The sequence below is a fragment of the Balearica regulorum genome, chromosome 10 (genome assembly GCF_011004875.1).
Source record: "Balearica regulorum gibbericeps isolate bBalReg1 chromosome 10, bBalReg1.pri, whole genome shotgun sequence".
NCBI classification, from domain to species: Eukaryota; Metazoa; Chordata; class Aves; order Gruiformes; family Gruidae; genus Balearica; species Balearica regulorum.
Window position 1 is genome coordinate 8341646 of NC_046193.1, and position 24199 is coordinate 8365844.

The 24199-nt window shown below is 58.3% G+C and overlaps 1 long non-coding RNA gene across 1 annotated transcript in view; it reads left to right on the top strand.

Moving 5' to 3' along the window:
- The first annotated feature begins 489 nt into the window (after nt 1–489).
- LOC142603140 (uncharacterized) overlaps nt 490–24199 on the top strand; it is a 56300-nt gene continuing 32590 nt past the window's right edge. The window contains exon 1 of the long non-coding RNA XR_012837012.1: nt 490–868. This is a non-coding gene — a long non-coding RNA (uncharacterized LOC142603140). The remainder of the gene's footprint in view (nt 869–24199) is intronic.

Genomic DNA, 24199 nt, shown 5'->3' on the forward strand with positions numbered 1-24199 from the left:
TGGAAGGTCTCCAGATTGCCTGAGGCTGTCGTGTCCAATGTCCAAAAAGCTGCTAGCAGCATTGCTCTGAACTCTGTGCAGCCCTGATGGCCTGGGACTTGGTCCTAGTGCACCTAAAAGCTGTAGGGTGTAGACATCACCATCAGCTTACCTTTCCCCTCACCGTCCCTCTCTCCTTTGCAGCCTGACACATTCCTGTGTGTTTTCCCCTGATAGCACAGAAATGTGAGGCCAGTAGTTGGCAGAGCCCCCTTTTTGTGGAGAGGAGGATTCTCCTCATTGGGTGCATCATGGAGAAAAAGGTTTGAGAATGAAAGGGATTTGCACGAAGGACATGAAAATGGATGTGATTGAATGGACAATCTTCAAAATCAATCACGCTTTAGCCTCATGAGCTGCAGGTAACAGCACCCGAGCAGGTCAGTATTCTCCTGATAGCAATACGTCCCAGAGCTCAGCTGGCTCCTCTCCCCGAGACGCATGGGTGCTGGTTTGTTTCCTCCAGTGCTTTAGCGAGGGTTTCCGCTGTGTGCGTGAGAGCTCTCCCGGAAAGAAAGCCCCCAGGGGCCGCATGTTGGTCCATCCGCTCCTCCAGGGTGTTGCAGATGGCCTGGCAAGAGTGTGTGGAGAGCTGCCAGGAGCCAGCCAAGAGGCCACCAGGCCCCTCTGCACCTTTGCCAAGCTGGACCTTCGTCTGGCTCCCACCTTGTTACCTGAGCCCCTTCCAGAGCCTGGAATTCACTGAGGCAGCAGTGCATCCCAAAGTGCAACGGGAACATTTCTCATCTGTGCTTGCTTCTAGACGAGGATGCCGACAATGGTGCTTCTTGGCTGGATGTTGATCTGGAGCCCTTGGAGCACCCTGGAGGTAAGTAAGTTCTCAGTGTCCCTTTCCCTGAGCCTGAGAGCAATCCCCCAGAGACGAGTGCCGTGGAGTGCCCCCCTCTTTGCATTGCACTCGCCTGCACAACTCTGATGGGAAGTATCTGAAGCTGTGTTATGGTGTGGCAGATGCACTCACCCCGACAAAGCCTGAGGGCAAACATTCCTGCCGCAGTTTGAATCATGCCCGCAGGGCACCGGCACTTTGGAGACAAAGCTGAGATCTTTGGCCAATAGGGACCTACGTGACCATATATGACCACAGGTCAGAGTCGAATTGGGTATAAAGGGAGTCCTGCGAGGGGGCCATCTTGAGTCAGTCTCCCTCAGAGCAGCGGGTCTGCAGTTGAGGGCCCTCCCCGTGTGTTGGAACGGCACCTGCGGTTCATCTTCTGTACAGATTGAGAGACCTCATCTTACACGGGTGAGTGATTTTGTGCATTTTGGGTCATCAATCATAAACCTTAGGAGCTCTTCAGTCAGTGGCGTAGTATTAATGTCCCAACCGACATCATGAACCTGTGGATTGTTAAAGAAGCCAGAGTGGTTTCACCTAGAAGAAAACTTAGTTTTTCCCCTTCCATCTTGTAAAATAAGTATTTTTGATTGTTTGCTTGTTAACTGGACTGGCCCAGTTTGTGTGGTTCTGTGACATTTTAAATTGGCGTAGTCGGCAGGATGTCTGTTGAGGAGCTGTTACGGAAGCACAGCTGAAATCTTCCTCCAGGTTTAGATTGGGCAAAGGAGAAATGATCCGACCCAGTAGTGGTCATGGAGGGGATGGAACAATGCTGTGGAAATAGTCGAAATGGCTAAAGGAACTATGTGTGCCATTGTAGGTGCCTGCTTGATTCAAGCATAGAAACAAAATAATGATTGTGAAAGATTAGCCACGGACAATTTAAAGAAACAGCTAGAAATAGATTGTTTGAAAGGAGAATCTTGAAGAGAAAGAGCAGACACATCTGTTGCAACAAAAAATTGAACTAATGCTAACACAAGCAGAGAAAAATCCCAGTATCTTCCAAATCGAAAATTAATTTTGGGTGCAGACCCCGAGGATTGGGATGGGGATATCTGGGGAGACCCTGATGAAAACAGCTCCGAGGCAATGGAGGAACTGGAGGAAAGGGACGTGCGACCTCTTATTAAACCAGAGAGGCACACGGGTCTGCAAGGCAGGAACCCACGAACCACAGTCCGCACCATTCCCTGGTCAGGACCCCAGCTCAGCGAATTGCAAGCAAAGTTCTCGTGAAAACCTGGAGAGACAGAAATGGAGTATTTGTGGAGAGTCTAACGGGGCTGATCGGATGCTGTTGAGTGATGACGAAGCAAGAGGGTTTTGGGGTCCGGGAGTGTTTCTGACTGACGGACCGCAGGGCAACCAGCCATTAACATCCTGAGTGGCTTATTGGGCTGAGGGTGTGGACCCCAAAGAGCAGGGGGGAACCTATTCCCATTAAAATAAAGGGATTGTCAGAGCTAGCCAAAGGAGTGCAAAAAGCCGCTTGTATTCAGGCAGTGTATGAGAGAGGGCAGCAAGTGATACTGGTGGCTGCACCAGTAGACCCCAACCACCTGAGACCTTTTATTAGGGGATTGCCGGACGCTTTGAAAATACATGTTCAATCCCTGAGAGAAAGCGTGCAGAGAGCCATTGAGCAAAATCGGCAATACCTTCAGAACCCCCCCGCCCACATTTTGACTTGGGCGGAGACGTTACACAACCTAGTGATTTACCGGCGCGGCGCGAGATGGGACGGACTGCTCCCGGGGGTGGCGCCGAGGGGAACAGGAGGGCCCGACAAGCGGATCGCAAACCCCACCCTGAGCGGCGTCCGCGCCGGAGACGGGAGCCTTTTCCGGGTCGGGTCGGACCGGATTTAGGATTCAGAAAGAAATAGCCTTTGGGGAAAGGGGTTAGCACTAGGAACAGCTAGAACAGTGCTGCACGGGCAATCCACGGCTCAGGTCCGGAAACTGGTGGAATTGCTAGGGGGGAAGATTAAAGAACAGCAGGAGGTGCCGGCAGCCGCGCCCGCCCGGGAAAGGAACCTGAACCCTTTGGGGCCCCTGCGAGAGGAGCTGCAAGAGTTACAAAACTGGAAGCCGCGGTTTGGTGTTCGGGCCGCCCACTCAGCATGGTGAATTCCTGGTAATGAACCTTACATCCCTATTCCTGTGGGTCCAAGACGGCTAAGTTTAGACTTTTTAATTGATACAGGAGTCCAGATTAGCATTTTGAATAAGCAACACGCTGAGAAATTGGGAATTAAACCCTCAAGGAGAGGTATAAATAGGAGAGGTGTAACAGGTACAGCAGCAAAATGTCCTTTAGCTCAGATTCAGCTTTGGCTCCCTGGGGAGGAAAGAATGACAGCTGTGTAAGTGGCCCTAAGCCCCCACAAGGAAAATATGTTGGGATTTGATGTATTAGCAGGCAGGCGGTGGTGTGTACCTAATGGCAAGCTGGAGTTTTGGAAGTCAATGGGCAAAAGCTGCCCATGTTAGAACCCTGCAGCTTGCACCTGCGCTACCACAATCTAAAGTAACCTGTGTTTCTCAATACCCTTTGCCAACTGCAGCAAAACAGGGCGTTACAGGTGTAATTAACAGTCTTGAAAAAAAGCAAATCATAAGCTGGACCCACTCACCATACAATTCTCCAGTTTGGCCAGTCCGTAAGCCTGATGGATGGTGGCGTCTAACAATTGATTATAGAAAATTGAATAGTAATACTCCACCCTTAAGTGCTGCTATGCCGAGCATAACATCAGTGGTGATGGCAATCCAGGCAGCCGCTCATGCATGGATGGCCACTTCAGATGTTAAAGACACGTTCTTTGATACCCCTGAGAGAAGAGGATAAACCCCAATTTGCTTTCACTTGGGAAGGAGTGCGGTCCACCTTTAACCAACTGCCTCAAGGATATAAACACTCTACTACCATTGCCCACAATGCCAAATAAGGCTCAGGGCCAGCCACCCAAATCAAGCCCCTGCCCAGCATATCAAAGGAGGCAAAGCTCTTTGGAGCACCTGGCAAATGATGTCGGGCCCTTGAGACCTTCACATGGAAAAAGATAAATTTTGATAGGAGTAGAGGTGATAGCAGGATTAACCATGGCCACAGCTGTTGGCACAGCCACAGGAGATCAGACAGTCCAAGTGCTGCAAAGAATGGTTTGGTATTTTGCCCATTCCTGAACGTATTCAGAGTGACAATGGGTCACATTTCACAGCCACAGTGGTACAAGACTGGGCGTGGATAGAAGGTATCAAATGGGCGTTTCACACACCATATTATCCCCAGGCCAATGGGACAGCTGAGCGAACCAAGGGTTTGGTTAAAAGACATGCTGATGTCTTGCACCATAACTGGGACATAGGATTGCCACAGGCAGTCTTCACTGTTAATAACTGATGGGGAAATTATGGAAGCCCAAAGACATGAGCATTTTGTCCCATGGGACCATTGATGGGTGACGCCCCCATACCTGATGTCCTCAGTGGGAACTGATCCTTTTGATCACGTGTAGGCCAACCTGTCATGGAGAAACTACCTTCTATTGGCATTGTACCCATGACCCTGGCAAAACCAAAAGGTTTATATGCCTGGGAAGCCCTAGACAGGAGCGGAAAGACCCACCATATTAGTACTCGGTGGATAATCCCTGATTTTTAACACTGAAACCTGGTTCAAAGAACCAAGGGTTGTTTTTTTTGTTTGTTTGTTTGTTTTTTTTTTTTTGGTGCTTTCTTACAGGACACTGAAGAGGAGGGCTGTCCTGCTGCGACTCCTACTAGCAATAGTAATACTGGTTGATGCGGACAGCGAAGACCCGGATGATAACATGGTAGTGAAAATGACGGTAGGGTTTGCCCAAATGATGAATCTAACCTCAGTGACAGTTTGTCCACCTACCCCCATGTCAGCAGAAGACCCCTTAACAAATTTTGTGCAAGACATTAACATATCATGTGTTCTTGAGCTCACACGGAAGCAGTATAACAATTATAGCTGGTATTTCAAAAGGCCTGAAGGCAAAGGTTACGCTTATGTTGTCTATAGTTGGTCACCAGGTGCCTTAAATGTGAGCTTGGTATGGGGTGCAAGATGCAATTATATTCTCCAACCCCCTATTGACACCACGAGGTGGAGTGTGAATGGCACTGTACCATGAAATCATAGGGAGCTACTGAATGTAATACTTGGAGTGCTGATGATCAGTCTCAACAGGATACAAAATTGTTAAATGCCTCATGGTGTATTAAACACTGTGAAAGGGATAGTAATGAGTGTCCCAGCACATGTAATGGAAACTCATTTGACTGTCCCCTGAACTACACATGGGCTATATGCCCAGTTGGGATGGGAACAAGGATAAGATACCCCCAGTGAGGAAATCTGCTCTCTGGAACTGCCAAGTAGACATTGGATGCAAAGACATTGACAAGGTGCCATTACTATGGCTCTACCCTCCCATTAAGAGACCTACAGGACAGGGCTGCTTGTGCAGTAATACCGCTTACTCACGACTCTCTGTCTTAGATTGTAGTAAGAAAGGCTATTGTCCTCCTGTTAGTACTGTACCAGGTTCATGCCAAACCTCCACTGTCCTTGCACCCCCTAACTTAGTATGGGCATGCTCTGATGGTCACCTATACTCTGACTACATTCACCTGTTCCTGGGCTAGCCTGTACACTGGCTGTGCTCTCCCTCTGCCCCATTTATCGGGAAGGGCCAATCCCACAGCAGTGGTGGGACCGTAGACCAAGGGATTTACGGAAAGGATGGCAAGAAGCCCTAACACGAATTGGGTGGTGGATGGAATCATTATTTGGAGTACGAATTGCCCCAGTGCAAAACTGACAAGCTGTTTTGGATCTAGGCTTACAACTATCAGCTTTAGCCAACACATCTGACAATCTGAAGTTTTTAAATGATCAATTACAACATACCAGTAAAATGACCATTCCAAACCGAGCTGTTTCAGACCTCAGGCTGTTAAAGGAGAAAGGCGTATGTGGAGTTCTGAACCTGTCAGTGGATAACTGTTGTGTCCACATCCCAAATGTATCAATACCACTTCAAGACCAAATCAACAAGATGAAGAAAGTAGCCAAAGATTGAGAAGCGATTGTTGCTGGACTAGGAACGAACTGGCTGGGGAAAGTTTTTGACGTGTTTGGATTTCCTCTTGCTGGATGGCTAACCAGTCTCCTTCAGTCTTTGATAATGATTGTAGTTATAATATAGATTACAACAATTATAATAACTTATATTAAGCGCACGATAGTACGATCTGTGTCAGTTGTAACACATACTCCCTTTGAACCTGTTCATGTAAGTGATATATAGCCATAGAACAATTGAGAAACAATGATCCACAATGAGCATTAAGACTCACCAAGACTGCGCTTCCTTTTCACTGTGGAGGCAAGAGGTGACTGTACCACTACTCTAAGGAAACCAATCGAATCATGACTGCTGTCACAGGGTGGATTATGTGGCAGATGCACCCGTCCCGACAAAGTCTGAGGGCAAACATTCCTGCCGCAGTTTGAATCATGCCCGCAGGGCACCGGCACTTTGGAGACAAAGCTGAGATCTTTGGCCAATAGGGACCTACGTGACCATATATGACCACAGGTCAGAGTCGAATTGGGTATAAAGGGAGTCCTGCGAGGGGGCCATCTTGAGTCAGTCTCCCTCAGAGCAGCGGGTCTGCAGTTGAGGGCCCTCCCCGTGTGTTGGAACGGCACCTGCGGTTCATCTTCTGTACAGATTGAGAGACCTCATCTTACACGGGTGAGTGATTTTGTGCATTTTGGGTCATCAATCATAAACCTTAGGAGCTCTTCAGTCAGTGGCGTAGCATTAATGTCCCAACCGACATCATGAACCTGTGGATTGTTAAAGAAGCCAGAGCGGTTTCACCTAGAAGAAAACTTAGTTTTTTCCCTTCCATCTTGTAAAATAAGTATTTTTGATTGTTTGCTTGTTAACTGGACTGGCCAAGTTTGTGTGCTTCCATGACACACGGGAGCTGTTCTGTCCTGCACTTGTTTGCGGCTGTGCCTGCGGGCGAAGGCAATCCCGCTTCGCGGCTGGCTTCCAGGAGCGAGGCTCCGGCAGATCGCATGGGTACGTTGTGGCTTTTCCCTCCCTCTGAGAGCTGCCAGCCCAAAGCCCAAAGGTCAGCCAGCCGGGCGCCTCTGCAGCTGTGAGGATGGAGCCCTGCACGCGTGTGCCCCCTCCTCGCGTGATCCCCTCACTGCTTCTGCCGGTCAGTTCTGCCGATGCAGCTGGCAATCCATGACGGAAGCTTCTCTGCCTGTTCAGTTACAGAAGTGCCCGAGGGAAGGACTTTTCCGGCTCCTCGGCTGGATGCTGTGCACCGCAGGGGTGAGTCAGTCTGTCTCTGCTGACCTCACAGGCTAAGCACTGGTTTTCCATAATTTAGTCCTGTGAAATTGAACCAAATACGTTCTGTTAAGGTCCTCCGAGCGCGCAATACCACCAACCTGAAGGAGGAAAAAAGCGCCCGGAGCCATCTCCACTCCTGAAGAAAATGCTGGATGAAGTGGAGAGATGACACGGTGGATATTTTTCACTCTGCCTTAGCTGTGAGACTGGGCAGCCGGAAGTTTTAGATACACGTCTGGAGACGCTGTGGCCTGCGCTGATTCAGCAGGCTTTTTGGGCTGCGCTCGATTTCCCGTCTGCAGATTGAGAGCTGGGATGGGACGAATGTGACTGTTGCTGGTGCTCACAGGGAAGGGCGTGAGGGCCCTTCTCAGAAGGGCTGTTTCCCCGGCTGGCCTGGCTGCAGCTTCTTCCCGTCCTCTTTGAAGGAGGAAGGCACTTAGCATCATCCCCTTGCCGTTCGCCCAAAACGCCCTACGTGCAAGGCAAGCCAGAAGATCACACGCCATTTCCTGGTCTGCCGGCAGGTCAGGTGTGACTGTGGTTTGGAGTAGTGACCAGGCGCAGCCCCAAAAGCCCGGGCCTCGTTCCTAAACCTTATCGGTGTCTTTGAGAAGTCTTGCCTCCTGATGCTGCCATCTCCCTGATGGGGAACAGTTCCATCTAATCCAGCTGTCCTGCTTGCTTTCTCAAGAGACGGACCGAGAGGCTGTGAAGAAGCTCTTGTTTCCAGACGGAAGCAGCGGCTCCCTGCCAGTCCCTCCCGACGAAGCGCAGGCAATGCAAGGCGCCGGCACGCCAGGTACTTGCTGTCCCGCGGTCAGCCGGTGCCAGCCCTCAGGATGGCTGTGTCTCAGCAGGCTCTTCCCCCCGCGCCCGCTCTTGCACGTCCCGTCAGCACCTCAGGCTTTACCTGTCGTCTCTGCTTTTTTGGCAGTGCTGTCAGAGTCCGGAGAAGACCACCAGGCCAGCAGATACCATTTTATTCGAGCGGACTCAGGTACTGAGCAGTCTCGCTGGGCTCCCCAAGTGGGAGGCACGTCCCAAAAGCTGGCCATATCAAAGAGAGGTGCTGCAAGCTCACCAGTGGTGCACAGGACGGACTAACATCCTGAATTGCTCCTCCAGATACGGACAGAAAGAGAATCGCAAGTGCTGACCGTCCCCAGAGGACCGCAGGTGTTTTATGCCCCCCAGATGTGCAAAGGCGCTGTATGATAGGCACAGCAGCAGGCGTGATTGCCGTGCCAGTTATCATAGTGGTGTGCTGTATCGGGATCCATTGGCGGCGGCAGAAGAAAAACAAGAGTCGTTGATTTAGTTCTACGCACACACACACACGCTGCTTCCTCAGGTGGCTGCTCATAGCCACGAAGCTTTTCTCGCCAGGCTGCTGCGGAGCGACGAATTAGTGGTTGGCGAAAAACTCTGCTGAGGCTTCTGCTGCTGCCGTCAGATGCTTCAACTTAATTCCTGGGCGGCGTTCTCAGGAGCTCGTTCTGACTGGGGTTCAGGGCCTCAGCAGCCTCCTCTCTCCACAGGCGCGCCTTGGCAGGTTCCGGAGACCGGCTGGAAACCAGCGGCCGCCCTTTGCGCCCAGACAGCCGTACGAGCAGGAGCAGCATCGCCAGCTGGACCAGCCGCCCCGGCAGCCCTGAGAGGTGGACCGAAAGCCAGCAGCCAGGGCTCCTGCCTGGCAAACCGGCACCCTCGGCCTCCCCAGCGCCCATGGCCCCCGTGCCCGGCCTCCACACAGCCCTCGCGCCCGGTCAGCCCCATCAGCCGGAGCAGCATTGCCAGCTGCACCAGCTGCCCCGGCAGCCCTGAGAGCTGGACAAAAAGCCAGCAGCCAGCGCTCCTGCCTGGCAAACAGGCGTGCTCAGCCTCCCCACGGCCCTTGCACCGGGCCTCCATACGGCCCTTGTGCCCGGACAGGCCATCAGCTGGAGCAGCATCGCCAGCTGCACCAGCTGCTCCAGCAGCCCTGAGAGCTGGACAAAAAGCCAGCAGCCAGGGCTCCTGCCTGGCAAACCGGCACCCTCGGCCTCCCCACGGCCCCCGCGCCTGGCCTCCACACAGCCCTCACGCCCGGTCAGCCCCATCAGCCAGAGCAGCATCGCCAGCTGGACCAGCTGCTCCAGCAGCCCTGAGAGCTGCAATGAAAACCAGCAGCCAGCGCCCCGCCAGGGTCGGCGTTGCAGCGCAGTCACAGACCCCTGACCGACAGCTTCTGGGACCAGTCGGCCATTTCTCTCTGAATAAAGACGTCCAGAGCTGTTGCACAAGTGCCCGAGTGGTACCAACGGCAAACCCCGCGAGGCACCAGCCCGGTGCAGCCGTGGATGCCAACGGTGGCGGCAGGCAGGGGCCGGGCACGCGGCTCCTCCAACCAGTGGCGGGGCCACGACGCGCTGGGAGAGCCCACGGCCACGGCCAGCGACACCAACCCGAGCGCCGCAGGGTACGGGAGCCCCACCTGGGCACTGGCACGGACTGGTGAGGGAACGTTTATTGCAGCAGGGTCATCTGGCCACGGGACCTGCTCAAATGGCATACCCAGGAAAAGAGGGAAGCCATCTAGAACAGCTCCAGGGACACAAGCCTGACAAACAAGCCCGCTGGGGGCAAAGCAAAGGTCCTTGCTTAGTAATGGGCCCGGATTGATGGGCCATCACCAAGTGGGGGTGCTGTCAAGTATCTCCACATCTGGGTGCTGAGCCTCCTGTTGAGAGCATCGGGAGCTGGGATGGGACGAATGTGACTGTTGCTGGTGCTCACAGGGAAGGGCGTGAGGGCCCTTCTCAGAAGGGCTGTTTCCCCGGCTGGCCTGGCTGCAGCTTCTTCCCGTCCTCTTTGAAGGAGGAAGGCACTTAGCATCATCCCCTTGCCGTTCGCCCAAAACGCCCTACGTGCAAGGCAAGCCAGAAGATCACACGCCATTTCCTGGTCTGCCGGCAGGTCAGGTGTGACTGTGGTTTGGAGTAGTGACCAGGCGCAGCCCCAAAAGCCCGGGCCTCGTTCCTAAACCTTATCGGTGTCTTTGAGAAGTCTTGCCTCCTGATGCTGCCATCTCCCTGATGGGGAACAGTTCCATCTAATCCAGCTGTCCTGCTTGCTTTCTCAAGAGACGGACCGAGAGGCTGTGAAGAAGCTCTTGTTTCCAGACGGAAGCAGCGGCTCCCTGCCAGTCCCTCCCGACGAAGCGCAGGCAATGCAAGGCGCCGGCACGCCAGGTACTTGCTGTCCCGCGGTCAGCCGGTGCCAGCCCTCAGGATGGCTGTGTCTCAGCAGGCTCTTCCCCCAGCGCCCGCTCTTGCACGTCCCGTCAGCACCTCAGGCTTTACCTGTCGTCTCTGCTTTTTGGCAGTGCTGTCAGAGTCCGGAGAAGACCACCAGGCCAGCAGATACCATTTTATTCGAGCGGACTCAGGTACTGAGCAGTCTCGCTGGGCTCCCCAAGTGGGAGGCACGTCCCAAAAGCTGGCCATATCAAAGAGAGGTGCTGCAAGCTCACCAGTGGTGCACAGGACGGACTAACATCCTGAATTCCTCCTCCAGATGTGGACAGAAAGAGAATCGCAAGTGCTGACCGTCCCCAGAGGACCGCAGGTGTTTTATGCCCCCCAGATGTGCAAAGGCGCTGTATGATAGGCACAGCAGCAGGCGTGATTGCCGTGCCAGTTATCATAGTGGTGTGCTGTATCGGGATCCATTGGCGGCGGCAGAAGAAAAACAAGAGTCGTTGATTTAGTTCTACGCACACACACACACGCTGCTTCCTCAGGTGGCTGCTCATAGCCACGAAGCTTTTCTCGCCAGGCTGCTGCGGAGCGACGAATTAGTGGTTGGCGAAAAACTCTGCCGAGGCTTCTGCTGCTGCCGTCAGACGCTTCAACTTAATTCCTGGGCGGCGTTCTCAGGAGCTCGTTCTGACTGGGGTTCAGGGCCTCAGCAGCCTCCTCTCTCCACAGGCGCGCCTTGGCAGGTTCCGGAGACCGGCTGGAAACCAGCGGCCGCCCTTTGCGCCCAGACAGCCGTACGAGCAGGAGCAGCATCGCCAGCTGGACCAGCCGCCCCGGGAGCCCTGAGAGGTGGACCGAAAGCCAGCAGCCAGGGCTCCTGCCTGGCAAACCGGCACCCTCGGCCTCCCCACGGCGCCCATGGCCCCCGTGCCCGGCCTCCACACAGCCCTCGCGCCCGGTCAGCCCCATCAGCCGGAGCAGCATTGCCAGCTGCACCAGCTGCCCCGGCAGCCCTGAGAGCTGGACAAAAAGCCAGCAGCCAGCGCTCCTGCCTGGCAAACAGGCGTGCTCAGCCTCCCCACCTTGCACCGGGCCTCCATACGGCCCTTGTGCCCGGACAGGCCATCAGCTGGAGCAGCATCGCCAGCTGCACCAGCTGCTCCAGCAGCCCTGAGAGCTGGACAAAAAGCCAGCAGCCAGGGCTCCTGCCTGGCAAACCGGCACCCTCGGCCTCCCCACGGCCCCCGCGCCTGGCCTCCACACAGCCCTCACGCCCGGTCAGCCCCATCAGCCAGAGCAGCATCGCCAGCTGGACCAGCTGCTCCAGCAGCCCTGAGAGCTGCAATGAAAACCAGCAGCCAGCGCCCCGCCAGGGTCGGCGTTGCAGCGCAGTCACAGACCCCTGACCGACAGCTTCTGGGACCAGTCGGCCATTTCTCTCTGAATAAAGACGTCCAGAGCTGTTGCACAAGTGCCCGAGTGGTACCAACGGCAAACCCCGCGAGGCACCAGCCTGGTGCAGCCGTGGATGCCAACGGTGGCGGCAGGCGGGGGCCGGGCACGCGGCTCCTCCAACCAGTGGCGGGGCCACGACGCGCTGGGAGAGCCCACGGCCACGGCCAGCGACACCAACCCGAGCGCCGCAGGGTACGGGAGCCCCACCTGGGCGGTGGCACGGACTGGTGAGGGAACGTTTATTGCAGCAGGGTCATCTGGCCACGGGACCTGCTCAAATGGCATACCCAGGAAAAGAGGGAAGCCATCTAGAACAGCTCCAGGGACACAAGCCTGACAAACAAGCCCGCTGGGGGCAAAGCAAAGGTCCTTGCTTAGTAATGGGCCCGGATTGATGGGCCATCACCAAGTGGGGGTGCTGTCAAGTATCTCCACATCTGGGTGCTGAGCCTCCTGTTGAGAGCATCGGGAGCTGGGATGGGACGAATGTGCCTGTTGCTGGTGCTCACAGGGAAGGGCGTGAGGGCCCTTCTCAGAAGGGCTGTTTCCCCGGCTGGCCTGGCTGCAGCTTCTTCCCGTCCTCTTTGAAGGAGGAAGGCACTTAGCATCATCCCCTTGCCGTTCGCCCAAAACGCCCTACGTGCAAGGCAAGCCAGAAGATCACACGCCATTTCCTGGTCTGCCGGCAGGTCAGGTGTGACTGTGGTTTGGAGTAGTGACCAGGCGCAGCCCCAAAAGCCCGGGCCTCGTTCCTAAACCTTATCGGTGTCTTTGAGAAGTCTTGCCTCCTGATGCTGCCATCTCCCTGATGGGGAACACTTCCATCTAATCCAGCTGTCCTGCTTGCTTTCTCAAGAGACGGACCGAGAGGCTGTGAAGAAGCTCTTGTTTCCAGACGGAAGCAGCGGCTCCCTGCCAGTCCCTCCCGACGAAGCGCAGGCAATGCAAGGCGCCGGCACGCCAGGTACTTGCTGTCCCGCGGTCAGCCGGTGCCAGCCCTCAGGATGGCTGTGTCTCAGCAGGCTCTTCCCCCAGCGCCCGCTCTTGCACGTCCCGTCAGCACCTCAGGCTTTACCTGTCGTCTCTGCTTTTTTGGCAGTGCTGTCAGAGTCCGGAGAAGACCACCAGGCCAGCAGATACCATTTTATTCGAGCGGACTCAGGTACTGAGCAGTCTCGCTGGGCTCCCCAAGTGGGAGGCACGTCCCAAAAGCTGGCCATATCAAAGAGAGGTGCTGCAAGCTCACCAGTGGTGCACAGGACGGACTAACATCCTGAATTCCTCCTCCAGATGCGGACAGAAAGAGAATCGCAAGTGCTGACCGTCCCCAGAGGACCGCAGGTGTTTTATGCCCCCCAGATGTGCAAAGGCGCTGTATGATAGGCACAGCAGCAGGCGTGATTGCCGTGCCAGTTATCATAGTGGTGTGCTGTATCGGGATCCATTGGCGGCGGCAGAAGAAAAACAAGAGTCATTGATTTAGTTCTACGCACACACACACACGCTGCTTCCTCAGGTGGCTGCTCATAGCCACGAAGCTTTTCTCGCCAGGCTGCTGCGGAGCGACGAATTAGTGGTTGGCGAAAAACTCTGCTGAGGCTTCTGCTGCTGCCGTCAGACGCTTCAACTTAATTCCTGGGCGGCGTTCTCAGGAGCTCGTTCTGACTGGGGTTCAGGGCCTCAGCAGCCTCCTCTCTCCACAGGCGCGCCTTGGCAGGTTCCGGAGACCCGCTGGAAACCAGCGGCCGCCCTTCGCGCCCAGACAGCCGTACGAGCGGGACCAGCATCGCCAGCTGGACCAGCCGCCCCGGCAGCCCTGAGAGGTGGACCGAAAGCCAGCAGCCAGGGCTCCTGCCTGGCAAACCGGCACCCTCGGCCTCCCCACGGCGCCCAAGGCCCCCGTGCCCGGCCTCCACACAGCCCTCGCGCCCGGTCAGCCCCATCAGCCGGAGCAGCATTGCCAGCTGCACCAGCTGCCCCGGCAGCCCTGAGAGCTGGACAAAAAGCCAGCAGCCAGCGCTCCTGCCTGGCAAACAGGCGTGCTCAGCCTCCCCACGGCCCTTGCACCGGGCCTCCATACGGCCCTTGTGCCCGTCACGGCCATCAGCTGGAGCAGCATCGCCAGCTGCACCAGCTGCTCCGGCAGCCCTGAGAGCTGGACAAAAAGCCAGCAGCCAGGGCTCCTGCCTGGCAAACCGGCACCCTCGGCCTCCCCACGGCCCCCGCGCCTGGCCTCCACACAGCCCTCACGCCCGGTCAGCCCCATCAGCCAGAGCAGCATCGCCAGCTGGACCAGCTGCTCCAGCAGCCCTGAGAGCTGCAATGAAAACCAGCAGCCAGCGCCCCGCCAGGGTCGGCGTTGCAGCGCAGTCACAGACCCCTGACCGACAGCTTCTGGGACCAGTCGGCCATTTCTCTCTGAATAAAGACGTCCAGAGCTGTTGCACAAGTGCCCGAGTGGTACCAACGGCAAACCCCGCGAGGCACCAGCCCGGTGCAGCCGTGGATGCCAACGGTGGCGGCAGGCAGGGGCCGGGCACGCGGCTCCTCCAACCAGTGGCGGGGCCACGATGCGCTGGGAGAGCCCACGGCCACGGCCAGCGACACCAACCCGAGCGCCGCAGGGTACGGGAGCCCCACCTGGGCAGGTGGCACGGACTGGTGAGGGAACGTTTATTGCAGCAGGGTCATCTGGCCACGGGACCTGCTCAAATGGCATACCCAGGAAAAGAGGGAAGCCATCTAGAACAGCTCCAGGGACACAAGCCTGACAAACAAGCCCGCTGGGGGCAAAGCAAAGGTCCTTGCTTAGTAATGGGCCCGGATTGATGGGCCATCACCAAGTGGGGGTGCTGTCAAGTATCTCCACATCTGGGTGCTGAGCCTCCTGTTGAGAGCATCGGGAGCTGGGATGGGACGAATGTGCCTGTTGCTGGTGCTCACAGGGAAGGGCGTGAGGGCCCTTCTCAGAAGGGCTGTTTCCCCGGCTGGCCTGGCTGCAGCTTCTTCCCGTCCTCTTTGAAGGAGGAAGGCACTTAGCATCATCCCCTTGCCGTTCGCCCAAAACGCCCTACGTGCAAGGCAAGCCAGAAGATCACACGCCATTTCCTGGTCTGCCGGCAGGTCAGGTGTGACTGTGGTTTGGAGTAGTGACCAGGCGCAGCCCCAAAAGCCCGGGCCTCGTTCCTAAACCTTATCGGTGTCTTTGAGAAGTCTTGCCTCCTGATGCTGCCATCTGCCTGATGGGGAACACTTCCATCTAATCCAGCTGTCCTGCTTGCTTTCTCAAGAGACGGACCGAGAGGCTGTGAAGAAGCTCTTGTTTCCAGACGGAAGCAGCGGCTCCCTGCCAGTCCCTCCCGACGAAGCGCAGGCAATGCAAGGCGCCGGCACGCCAGGTACTTGCTGTCCCGCGGTCAGCCGGTGCCAGCCCTCAGGATGGCTGTGTCTCAGCAGGCTCTTCCCCCAGCGCCCGCTCTTGCACGTCCCGTCAGCACCTCAGGCTTTACCTGTCGTCTCTGCTTTTTGGCAGTGCTGTCAGAGTCCGGAGAAGACCACCAGGCCAGCAGATACCATTTTATTCGAGCGGACTCAGGTACTGAGCAGTCTCGCTGGGCTCCCCAAGTGGGAGGCACGTCCCAAAAGCTGGCCATATCAAAGAGAGGTGCTGCAAGCTCACCAGTGGTGCACAGGACAGACTAACATCCTGAATTGCTCCTCCACATACGGACAGAAAGAGAATCGCAAGTGCTGACCGTCCCCAGAGGACCGCAGGTGTTTTATGCCCCCCAGATGTGCAAAGGCGCTGTATGATAGGCACAGCAGCAGGCGTGATTGCCGTGCCAGTTATCATAGTGGTGTGCTGTATCGGGATCCATTGGCGGCGGCAGAAGAAAAACAAGAGTCATTGATTTAGTTCTACGCACACACACACACGCTGCTTCCTCAGGTGGCTGCTCATAGCCACGAAGCTTTTCTCGCCAGGCTGCTGCGGAGCGACGAATTAGTGGTTGGCGAAAAACTCTGCTGAGGCTTCTGCTGCTGCCGTCAGACGCTTCAACTTAATTCCTGGGCGGCGTTCTCAGGAGCTCGTTCTGACTGGGGTTCAGGGCCTCAGCAGCCTCCTCTCTCCACAGGCGCGCCTTGGCAGGTTCCGGAGACCGGCTGGAAACCAGCGGCCGCCCTTTGCGCCCAGACAGCCGTACGAGCAGGAGCAGCATCGCCAGCTGGACCAGCCGCCCCGGCAGCCCTGAGAGGTGGACCGAAAGCCAGCAGCCAGTGCTCCTGCCTGGCAAACCGGCACCCTCGGCCTCCCCACGGCGCCCATGGCCCCCGTGCCCGGCCTCCACACAGCCCTCGCGCCCGGTCAGCCCCATCAGCCGGAGCAGCATTGCCAGCTGCACCAGCTGCCCCGGCAGCCCTGAGAGCTGGACAAAAAGCCAGCAGCCAGCGCTCCTGCCTGGCAAACAGGCGTGCTCAGCCTCCCACGGCCCTTGCACCGGGCCTCCATACGGCCCTTGTGCCCGGACAGGCCATCAGCTGGAGCAGCATCGCCAGCTGCACCAGCTGCTCCAGCAGCCCTGAGAGCTGGACAAAAAGCCAGCAGCCAGGGCTCCTGCCTGGCAAACCGGCACCCTCGGCCTCCCCACGGCCCCCGCGCCTGGCCTCCACACAGCCCTCACGCCCGGTCAGCCCCATCAGCCAGAGCAGCATCGCCAGCTGGACCAGCTGCTCCAGCAGCCCTGAGAGCTGCAATGAAAACCAGCAGCCAGCGCCCCGCCAGGGTCGGCCTTGCAGCGCAGTCACAGACCCCTGACCGACAGCTTCTGGGACCAGTCGGCCATTTCTCTCTGAATAAAGACGTCCAGAGCTGTTGCACAAGTGCCCGAGTGGTACCAACGGCAAACCCCGCGAGGCACCAGCCTGGTGCAGCCGTGGATGCCAACGGTGGCGGCAGGCGGGGGCCGGGCACGCGGCTCCTCCAACCAGTGGCGGGGCCACGACGCGCTGGGAGAGCCCACGGCCACGGCCAGCGACACCAACCCGAGCGCCGCAGGGTACGGGAGCCCCACCTGGGCAGGTGGCACGGACTGGTGAGGGAACGTTTATTGCAGCAGGGTCATCTGGCCACGGGACCTGCTCAAATGGCATACCCAGGAAAAGAGGGAAGCCATCTAGAACAGCTCCAGGGACACAAGCCTGACAAACAAGCCCGCTGGGGGCAAAGCAAAGGTCCTTGCTTAGTAATGGGCCCGGATTGATGGGCCATCACCAAGTGGGGGTGCTGTCAAGTATCTCCACATCTGGGTGCTGAGCCTCCTGTTGAGAGCATCGGGAGCTGGGATGGGACGAATGTGACTGTTGCTGGTGCTCACAGGGAAGGGCGTGAGGGCCCTTCTCAGAAGGGCTGTTTCCCCGGCTGGCCTGGCTGCAGCTTCTTCCCGTCCTCTTTGAAGGAGGAAGGCACTTAGCATCATCCCCTTGCCGTTCGCCCAAAACGCCCTACGTGCAAGGCAAGCCAGAAGATCACACGCCATTTCCTGGTCTGCCGGCAGGTCAGGTGTGACTGTGGTTTGGAGTAGTGACCAGGCGCAGCCCCAAAAGCCCGGGCCTCGTTCCTAAACCTTATCGGTGTCTTTGAGAAGTCTTGCCTCCTGATGCTGCCATCTCCCTGATGGGGAACACTTCCATCTAATCCAGCTGTCCTGCTTGCTTTCTCAAGAGACGGACCGAGAGGCTGTGAAGAAGCTCTTGTTTCCAGACGGAAGCAGCGGCTCCCTGCCAGTCCCTCCCGACGAAGCGCAGGCAATGCAAGGCGCCGGCACGCCAGGTACTTGCTGTCCCGCGGTCAGCCGGTGCCAGCCCTCAGGATGGCTGTGTCTCAGCAGGCTCTTCCCCCCGCGCCCGCTCTTGCACGTCCCGTCAGCACCTCAGGCTTTACCTGTCGTCTCTGCTTTTTTGGCAGTGCTGTCAGAGTCCGGAGAAGACCACCAGGCCAGCAGATACCATTTTATTCGAGCGGACTCAGGTACTGAGCAGTCTCGCTGGGCTCCCCAAGTGGGAGGCACGTCCCAAAAGCTGGCCATATCAAAGAGAGGTGCTGCAAGCTCACCAGTGGTGCACAGGACAGACTAACATCCTGAATTGCTCCTCCACATACGGACAGAAAGAGAATCGCAAGTGCTGACCGTCCCCAGAGGACCGCAGGTGTTTTATGCCCCCCAGATGTGCAAAGGCGCTGTATGATAGGCACAGCAGCAGGCGTGATTGCCGTGCCAGTTATCATAGTGGTGTGCTGTATCGGGATCCATTGGCGGCGGCAGAAGAAAAACAAGAGTCATTGATTTAGTTCTACGCACACACACACACGCTGCTTCCTCAGGTGGCTGCTCATAGCCACGAAGCTTTTCTCGCCAGGCTGCTGCGGAGCGACGAATTAGTGGTTGGCGAAAAACTCTGCTGAGGCTTCTGCTGCTGCCGTCAGACGCTTCAACTTAATTCCTGGGTGGCGTTCTCAGGAGCTCGTTCTGACTGGGGTTCAGGGCCTCAGCAGCCTCCTCTCTCCACAGGCGCGCCTTGGCAGGTTCCGGAGACCGGCTGGAAACCAGCGGCCGCCCTTTGCGCCCAGACAGCCGTACGAGCAGGAGCAGCATCGCCAGCTGGACCAGCCGCCCCGGGAGCCCTGAGAGGTGGACCGAAAGCCAGCAGCCAGTGCTCCTGCCTGGCAAACCGGCACCCTCGGCCTCCCCACGGCGCCCATGGCCCCCGTGCCCGGCCTCCACACAGCCCTCGCGCCCGGTCAGCCCCATCAGCCGGAGCAGCATTGCCAGCTGCACCAGCTGCCCCGGCAGCCCTGAGAGCTGGACAAAAAGCCAGCAGCCAGCGCTCCTGCCTGGCAAACAGGCGTGCTCAGCCTCCCCACGGCCCTTGCACCGGGCCTCCATACGGCCCTTGTGCCCGGACAGGCCATCAGCTGGAGCCCTTGTGCCCGGACAGGCCATCAGCTGGAGCAGCATCGCCAGCTGCACCAGCTGCTCCAGCAGCCCTGAGAGCTGGACAAAAAGCCAGCAGCCAGGGCTCCTGCCTGGCAAACCGGCACCCTCGGCCTCCCCACGGCCCCCGCCGCGCCGGGCCTCCACACAGCCCTCACGCCCGGTCAGCCCCATCAGCCAGAGCAGCATCGCCAGCTGGACCAGCTGCTCCAGCAGCCCTGAGAGCTGCAATGAAAACCAGCAGCCAGCGCCCCGCCAGGGTCGGCGTTGCAGCGCAGTCACAGACCCCTGACCGACAGCTTCTGGGACCAGTCGGCCATTTCTCTCTGAATAAAGACGTCCAGAGCTGTTGCACAAGTGCCCGAGTGGTACCAACGGCAAACCCCGCGAGGCACCAGCCCTGGTGCAGCCGTGGATGCCAACGGTGGCGGCAGGCAGGGGCCGGGCACGCGGCTCCTCCAACCAGTGGCGGGGCCACGACGCGCTGGGAGAGCCCACGGCCACGGCCAGCGACACCAACCCGAGCGCCGCAGGGTACGGGAGCCCCACCTGGGCAGGTGGCACGGACTGGTGAGGGAACGTTTATTGCAGCAGGGTCATCTGGCCACGGGACCTGCTCAAATGGCATACCCAGGAAAAGAGGGAAGCCATCTAGAACAGCTCCAGGGACACAAGCCTGACAAACAAGCCCGCTGGGGGCAAAGCAAAGGTCCTTGCTTAGTAATGGGCCCGGATTGATGGGCCATCACCAAGTGGGGGTGCTGTCAAGTATCTCCACATCTGGGTGCTGAGCCTCCTGTTGAGAGCATCGGGAGCTGGGATGGGACGAATGTGCCTGTTGCTGGTGCTCACAGGGAAGGGCGTGAGGGCCCTTCTCAGAAGGGCTGTTTCCCCGGCTGGCCTGGCTGCAGCTTCTTCCCGTCCTCTTTGAAGGAGGAAGGCACTTAGCATCATCCCCTTGCCGTTCGCCCAAAACGCCCTACGTGCAAGGCAAGCCAGAAGATCACACGCCATTTCCTGGTCTGCCGGCAGGTCAGGTGTGACTGTGGTTTGGAGTAGTGACCAGGCGCAGCCCCAAAAGCCCGGGCCTCGTTCCTAAACCTTATCGGTGTCTTTGAGAAGTCTTGCCTCCTGATGCTGCCATCTGCCTGATGGGGAACACTTCCATCTAATCCAGCTGTCCTGCTTGCTTTCTCAAGAGACGGACCGAGAGGCTGTGAAGAAGCTCTTGTTTCCAGACGGAAGCAGCGGCTCCCTGCCAGTCCCTCCCGACGAAGCGCAGGCAATGCAAGGCGCCGGCACGCCAGGTACTTGCTGTCCCGCGGTCAGCCGGTGCCAGCCCTCAGGATGGCTGTGTCTCAGCAGGCTCTTCCCCCAGCGCCCGCTCTTGCACGTCCCGTCAGCACCTCAGGCTTTACCTGTCGTCTCTGCTTTTTGGCAGTGCTGTCAGAGTCCGGAGAAGACCACCAGGCCAGCAGATACCATTTTATTCGAGCGGACTCAGGTACTGAGCAGTCTCGCTGGGCTCCCCAAGTGGGAGGCACGTCCCAAAAGCTGGCCATATCAAAGAGAGGTGCTGCAAGCTCACCAGTGGTGCACAGGACAGGACTAACATCCTGAATTCCTCCTCCAGATGTGGACAGAAAGAGAATCGCAAGTGCTGACCGTCCCCAGAGGACCGCAGGTGTTTTATGCCCCCCAGATGTGCAAAGGCGCTCTATGATAGGCACAGCAGCAGGCGTGATTGCCGTGCCAGTTATCATAGTGGTGTGCTGTATCGGGATCCATTGGCGGCGGCAGAAGAAAAACAAGAGTCATTGATTTAGTTCTACGCACACACACACACGCTGCTTCCTCAGGTGGCTGCTCAGAGCCACGAAGCTTTTCTCGCCAGGCTGCTGCGGAGCGACGAATTAGTGGTTGGCGAAAAACTCTGCTGAGGCTTCTGCTGCTGCCGTCAGACGCTTCAACTTAATTCCTGGGCGGCGTTCTCAGGAGCTCGTTCTGACTGGGGTTCAGGGCCTCAGCAGCCTCCTCTCTCCACAGGCGCGCCTTGGCAGGTTCCGGAGACCGGCTGGAAACCAGCGGCCGCCCTTTGCGCCCAGACAGCCGTACGAGCAGGAGCAGCATCGCCAGCTGGACCAGCCGCCCCGGCAGCCCTGAGAGGTGGACCGAAAGCCAGCAGCCAGGGCTCCTGCCTGGCAAACCGGCACCCTCGGCCTCCCCACGGCGCCCATGGCCCCCGTGCCCGGCCTCCACACAGCCCTCGCGCCCGGTCAGCCCCATCAGCCGGAGCAGCATTGCCAGCTGCACCAGCTGCCCCGGCAGCCCTGAGAGCTGGACAAAAAGCCAGCAGCCAGCGCTCCTGCCTGGCAAACAGGCGTGCTCAGCCTCCCCACGGCCCTTGCACCGGGCCTCCATACGGCCCTTGTGCCCGGACAGGCCATCAGCTGGAGCAGCATCGCCAGCTGCACCAGCTGCTCCAGCAGCCCTGAGAGCTGGACAAAAAGCCAGCAGCCAGGGCTCCTGCCTGGCAAACCGGCACCCTCGGCCTCCCCACGGCCCCCGCGCCTGGCCTCCACACAGCCCTCACGCCCGGTCAGCCCCATCAGCCAGAGCAGCATCGCCAGCTGGACCAGCTGCTCCAGCAGCCCTGAGAGCTGCAATGAAAACCAGCAGCCAGCGCCCCGCCAGGGTCGGCCTTGCAGCGCAGTCACAGACCCCTGACCGACAGCTTCTGGGACCAGTCGGCCATTTCTCTCTGAATAAAGACGTCCAGAGCTGTTGCACAAGTGCCCGAGTGGTACCAACGGCAAACCCCGCGAGGCACCAGCCTGGTGCAGCCGTGGATGCCAACGGTGGCGGCAGGCGGGGGCCGGGCACGCGGCTCCTCCAACCAGTGGCGGGGCCACGACGCGCTGGGAGAGCCCACGGCCACGGCCAGCGACACCAACCCGAGCGCCGCAGGGTACGGGAGCCCCACCTGGGCGGTGGCACGGACTGGTGAGGGAACGTTTATTGCAGCAGGGTCATCTGGCCACGGGACCTGCTCAAATGGCATACCCAGGAAAAGAGGGAAGCCATCTAGAACAGCTCCAGGGACACAAGCCTGACAAACAAGCCCGCTGGGGGCAAAGCAAAGGTCCTTGCTTAGTAATGGGCCCGGATTGATGGGCCATCACCAAGTGGGGGTGCTGTCAAGTATCTCCACATCTGGGTGCTGAGCCTCCTGTTGAGAGCATCGGGAGCTGGGATGGGACGAATGTGACTGTTGCTGGTGCTCACAGGGAAGGGCGTGAGGGCCCTTCTCAGAAGGGCTGTTTCCCCGGCTGGCCTGGCTGCAGCTTCTTCCCGTCCTCTTTGAAGGAGGAAGGCACTTAGCATCATCCCCTTGCCGTTCGCCCAAAACGCCCTACGTGCAAGGCAAGCCAGAAGATCACACGCCATTTCCTGGTCTGCCGGCAGGTCAGGTGTGACTGTGGTTTGGAGTAGTGACCAGGCGCAGCCCCAAAAGCCCGGGCCTCGTTCCTAAACCTTATCGGTGTCTTTGAGAAGTCTTGCCTCCTGATGCTGCCATCTCCCTGATGGGGAACACTTCCATCTAATCCAGCTGTCCTGCTTGCTTTCTCAAGAGACGGACCGAGAGGCTGTGAAGAAGCTCTTGTTTCCAGACGGAAGCAGCGGCTCCCTGCCAGTCCCTCCCGACGAAGCGCAGGCAATGCAAGGCGCCGGCACGCCAGGTACTTGCTGTCCCGCGGTCAGCCGGTGCCAGCCCTCAGGATGGCTGTGTCTCAGCAGGCTCTTCCCCCAGCGCCCGCTCTTGCACGTCCCGTCAGCACCTCAGGCTTTACCTGTCGTCTCTGCTTTTTGGCAGTGCTGTCAGAGTCCGGAGAAGACCACCAGGCCAGCAGAATTCCTCCTCCAGATGTGGACAGAAAGAGAATCGCAAGTGCTGACCGTCCCCAGAGGACCGCAGGTGTTTTATGCCCCCCAGATGTGCAAAGGCGCTGTATGATAGGCACAGCAGCAGGCGTGATTGCCGTGCCAGTTATCATAGTGGTGTGCTGTATCGGGATCCATTGGCGGCGGCAGAAGAAAAACAAGAGTCATTGATTTAGTTCTACGCACACACACACACGCTGCTTCCTCAGGTGGCTGCTCATAGCCACGAAGCTTTTCTCGCCAGGCTGCTGCGGAGCGACGAATTAGTGGTTGGCGAAAAACTCTGCTGAGGCTTCTGCTGCTGCCGTCAGACGCTTCAACTTAATTCCTGGGCGGCGTTCTCAGGAGCTCGTTCTGACTGGGGTTCAGGGCCTCAGCAGCCTCCTCTCTCCACAGGCGCGCCTTGGCAGGTTCCGGAGACCGGCTGGAAACCAGCGGCCGCCCTTTGCGCCCAGACAGCCGTACGAGCAGGAGCAGCATCGCCAGCTGGACCAGCCGCCCCGGGAGCCCTGAGAGGTGGACCGAAAGCCAGCAGCCAGTGCTCCTGCCTGGCAAACCGGCACCCTCGGCCTCCCCACGGCGCCCATGGCCCCCGTGCCCGGCCTCCACACAGCCCTCGCGCCCGGTCAGCCCCATCAGCCGGAGCAGCATTGCCAGCTGCACCAGCTGCCCCGGCAGCCCTGAGAGCTGGACAAAAAGCCAGCAGCCAGCGCTCCTGCCTGGCAAACAGGCGTGCTCAGCCTCCCCACGGCCCTTGCACCGGGCCTCCATACGGCCCTTGTGCCCGGACAGGCCATCAGCTGGAGCAGCATCGCCAGCTGCACCAGCTGCTCCAGCAGCCCTGAGAGCTGGACAAAAAGCCAGCAGCCAGGGCTCCTGCCTGGCAAACCGGCACCCTCGGCCTCCCCACGGCCCCCGCGCCTGGCCTCCACACAGCCCTCACGCCCGGTCAGCCCCATCAGCCAGAGCAGCATCGCCAGCTGGACCAGCTGCTCCAGCAGCCCTGAGAGCTGCAATGAAAACCAGCAGCCAGCGCCCCGCCAGGGTCGGCCTTGCAGCGCAGTCACAGACCCCTGACCGACAGCTTCTGGCACCAGTCGGCCATTTCTCTCTGAATAAAGACGTCCAGAGCTGTTGCACAAGTGCCCGAGTGGTACCAACGGCAAACCCCGCGAGGCACCAGCCTGGTGCAGCCGTGGATGCCAACGGTGGCGGCAGGCGGGGGGCCGGGCACGCGGCTCCTCCAACCAGT